This window comes from Elephantulus edwardii, unplaced genomic scaffold, assembly GCF_000299155.1.
Source record: "Elephantulus edwardii isolate Elephantulus edwardi_28Jun2011 unplaced genomic scaffold, EleEdw1.0 scaffold00046, whole genome shotgun sequence".
Classification (NCBI taxonomy): Eukaryota; Metazoa; Chordata; class Mammalia; order Macroscelidea; family Macroscelididae; genus Elephantulus; species Elephantulus edwardii.
Window position 1 is genome coordinate 5039768 of NW_006399796.1, and position 4565 is coordinate 5044332.

Genomic DNA, 4565 nt, shown 5'->3' on the forward strand with positions numbered 1-4565 from the left:
GTCTAGTCTGTTATAAAAATGAAAACCAGTTAGAATTCTAAATATAATCAAATTATTTACACTTGTCTATAAAAATAGATTTGTATTTAGGAAAAGTTAACAATGTTGTCAAACAATTAGTAATTTTCACTTCAGTTCAGAAGGCATAACACATCCCTTGCTTTTTAAGGCTGTTTTCTTGATTAGCACTGTCAGTTTAGGCCTTATAGCAATGAACTGCTTGTTGTCACCCCCACATCCTGAATCATCACTTTGTTTACTAGGTGGACCAGTACACTCACCCTAATTTCATGGTGACAAAAAACCTGAGACTATGACCTTACCTAGAAATAAGGTTTCTATGAATGTATTTGAGAAGGCAGGAGTGGCATTGCCTTCCTAAATAACATTGCCTTTGGAAATTCTATGAACTTAGAGAAACGACAGTAGTTATATAACAGGGTGCAGATCTTTTGTTTATGGAGACTCTATGAGTCATGCTCAACTCAACAGCACTTAACAAACAATAACAGGAGAGGATTTAAGGAATCAGTTGATTTCTAATATTCTCACTAGAGAATAGCCATTTAAAAGAAATCTTTACAGACACAGCTGATAGCTTAGAGAAAATATTGGATCTAACCTTTCCAAAGGTCCTTGTTGCCACAATTATACAACTAGGGCATTATTACTTTCCTTTCTAGTTATGGATAGTGATGATTTTGTTCTTTTGAAAGTTTGCATTAAAACTGGTCTGGGGAAATTGACAGTCAATTGCCTTAAGCCTTTACTGAACCAGCAGATCATATGACTTGATCTAACACAGCAGAAACTAAACGTACTTTATTGAGTTAAAAATCTAATCTAATCAAAGCAACTAAGCTTACACTTATTAGCAAAATAATGAAAACCTTTTTATTCTAAGGGGATCCTTTTTTTAGATTGGTGATTATGTTCTATTCATTTTGGGCAAAACACACTTGCAGGGTAGCACTCATGAGTGGTTCCCTCTTGGATTGGGTGAAAGGAGATCAAGACGGGTTTTCCCCCTTCAAAAAGCTGCATTTACTTGCATATCAAGGATCATCTTTTACTCTAAGGTTGTCCTTTTATGAAATTAAAAGAGTGATACTGCACAGTGATTTATTTCAGATTAGTTGGCAAAAAAGATTGTCAAGCATGTCCAAAAAAATTTGGGAGTTACTGCTGTGGATGAGGCTACTTTGCGGGCTGCTGACAGTTGGGATGTGGGGGGGGGGGAGCTGCTGTGGCAGAATGTTTGGGAGATGACAGTACAGCACTTCTCAAGGCCCTTACTAAGTCACATGACCGAAGAGAACAGAAACTCAATTTTCCAAACTTCAACCAATGAACATTCAGAACCACTGTTACTTGAAAAGACAAATTTGGCATGAACAGTTTTCTGTGACTTTGAAATCACCATTTTCTTCAAATGAAGTTAATATTAGAATTTCAGCAGAGTCTGTCCTAAGGAAACATGCATCAGCAAAATTATCAATATTAAATTTTAATATGTAATGCATTTTGTACATCATTACTAATTTATATACTTAGAAAACAAACTTCAAATCCTCCATACAACCATTAAGGGGAAAGCTCTTACTGAGCATCATATAGACATCAGATGCTAGATCAGACTTGAGTTTGTCTTTTAATACAAATTATCTACAAAACATTGTGGTATAAACGACATGTGCATTTTATAGTGTGGCTGTGGCTTGTACTTTACTTGTCATAGGCAGCAGCTTTTAAAGTTCATTTCCATTCACACATTTCTGCTGCTGAAGCCTGGTCCTCCTCGCTGGTGATGCTCTGCAGATTGTTCTTGCACATTTCCACAAAGTCATCTTCCACCACCTTGATTATTTCATCAGATAGGCTGAAGTCCAGGAACCACAGAAAGGTCAACTCAGTGCGGAATTTATTCAGCACAAAAGCAGCACTGCAGAAAGAATTCTATTCATGTATTCCTCTATGTTTGGTGCAATTATCTGTGGTTGTAAGTGCATTTGGCAGTCTTCTGGGAGGAGAGGGCGTACCTCAGAAGTGACGAAAACGTTAATATTGCAGGGGAACTCCATTTTGGTGGTAACTGAAGTCATAGTAACCTTCTGCCAACTGTTTGGATTGCTCAGGGAGGTCACATTATGAGCACCTGGTGTTTCCAGCTGCCCCTGCTCTAGAAGCATTTCCTCGATTACAAGGGACACAGTGCTGGCAGCTGGATTAGTCCGCTGTCCAAATTATTGGTTGTGTAGTTTTTGTAGGGAGTTAATTTCAAATGTTTCACGTTCTCTGTAGTCATATGTAGATCAAAAGACACTGGAACAAGGTGCTGAATAATCCGGTATAAGTGCTCTGTGAAGGTATGACTCTGTGAGCAACCACTCAGGTTCAGTGTGAATTTTCCTAGTGGAAGAATATCTCATCTCGTACACACTGTCAAGATGTTAAGGAAGTTTAGTGGTCGCCCCGTGGATGCGTCTGTCTCTAGCAGACCACCGAAGGCCACATCACTGAAGACCATCGAGACTCCCTGCCTACTTCCACCCCTCCCCCCTCACCCCGGCCCCCTTGTGTGCTGCTTCTTCCACCTGTTGGGCTGCAGGTCCAATTCTCATCGTCTTTGTAGCTCCTCTTGTGACGACTAGGCCTTTAGGATGTCGAGGGTCTGATCAGACCTTGGTTTGAATTGACATAGATTTCTTTCACCCATGCACATTCCCAAGGAAACAGGACACAATTGAAAGTCTATCTTTACAAAGCGGTAGCTCCTGGTGAGTTTAAATCAACTCTTGTTGAAGCCCACATCTCTGTATTCTCCAGAATAAAGAACTTTAGCTTTATTGTCCTGCTTACCCGTTTCATATACTCAGGGTCAAACATATCCTGTTCTTGAATCATACACTGGAATTTCACAAAACTGTTAGGCTTCAAATAATGAAGAGGGACATCATTCAGTGATGGTACGCATTTAGGAGCATGATTTTCCTTTACTTTTCCCTTGAAGTATTCAATTACTGTTTGCTCCCAGTGAGGATTAACTCTGGTTGAAGCAGCCCTGCATGATGATCCCTAGTTGCTGAGACAGTCCTCCTGGCATTGGGTTGGCGTCGGTGACCTGAATGTCTGGGCACCAGCGCCCTTCTTCCTGCCAGTACCAGGAGAGGTATTTGGTTCCATTTTTATTATTTTATTTGTATGGTAATTAATAGTAGCAGGCAAGGAGAAGGACACTGCTACTTCACATGCTTTGCATCTTTCAATATTGCTGGATTTTCATATCTATATTAACCTCCGGCTCCAGGAGCTAAAGGCATACCAATTTACATATTTTAACAAACAGACACTTCCCGGTATGTGCTCACTAAGTTGTGCCAATAAATCTGCAGGACAGCCAGCTGGCCTACTAACTGAAAGGTATCAGTATCTGTTCCCATTCCAAAGAAAGGTGACCCAACCGAATGTGGAAATTATCAAACAAATCATTAATATCACACATGCAAGCAAGGTTCTGCTGAAAATTGTCCAAAAACCACTGGAGCAACACATCAAAAGAGAACTTCCAGATGTGCAGGCTGAGTTTCGAAGAGGGCGTGGTGTAGGGATTTTATAGCTAATGTTAAATGGATCTTGGCTGAAAGCAGAGGAAGCAGAAGAATGTCTATCCTGCTTCATTGACTATGCAAAGGCTTTTCACTGGGTGTGGATCACAACAAACTGTGGCTGACTCTGAAAAGAATGGGAATCCCAGAACGTTTGATTGTGCTTATACAAAACCCATACTTGAACCAAGAGGCAGTTGTCAGAACAGAGGAAGGTTCAAAATCAGGAAGGGGGTCCTCCAAAGATGTAGTCTGTCTCCATACCTTTTAAATCTATATGCAAATAAGATCATCTGCGATGCTGGGCTGTATGAAGAGGAATGTGGCATCAAGATTAGAGGAAATTCATCAACAATCTGTGTTATGCAGATGACACAACCGTGCTTGCTGTTACTGAGGAGGACCTGAAGCGCTTGCTGCAGGTCAAGGACTGCAGCCTTCAATATGGATTGAAGCTTAACATTAAGAAAACAAAGATCGTCACCACTTGGCCAGTTGGCAGCATCCTTATAGATGGTGAAAAAAAATGGAGATTGTTTTAGTTTGCTTGGCTCCACAGTCAACAGTCTTGGTACCAGCAGCCAGGAAATCCAAGAGACAAATTGCATTGGGAAATTCAGCTGTCAGGGATCTCTCCAGAGTACTGAAGAGCAATGATATTAGGCTGGAGTCTCAGGGGCACCTGATCCAGGCCATAGTCTTTGCATTTGCATGCTATGCATTGGAGAGCTGGACAGTGACAAGAGTGATAGAAAGAGAATTGATGCCTTTTGGCTGTGGTGCTGGAGAACAGTGTTGAATATACCATGAAATGCCAGGGGAACAAACAGGTTTGTCCTAGAGAAGGTGAAATGAGATTGTTCCTTGGAGGAAAAGATTATGAAGCTTCATTTGACATACTTTGGGCATGTTGCAAGGAGGGACCAGTCATTGGAGAGAGACATCATGTTTGGGATAGTG

The 4565-nt window shown here is 40.8% G+C and overlaps 1 pseudogene; it reads right to left on the bottom strand.

Annotated features, from left to right (window-relative positions):
- Positions 1-1755: 1755 nt before the first annotated feature.
- LOC102868497 lies at positions 1756-3898 on the bottom strand (annotated as a pseudogene).
- Positions 3899-4565: the final 667 nt, after the last annotated feature.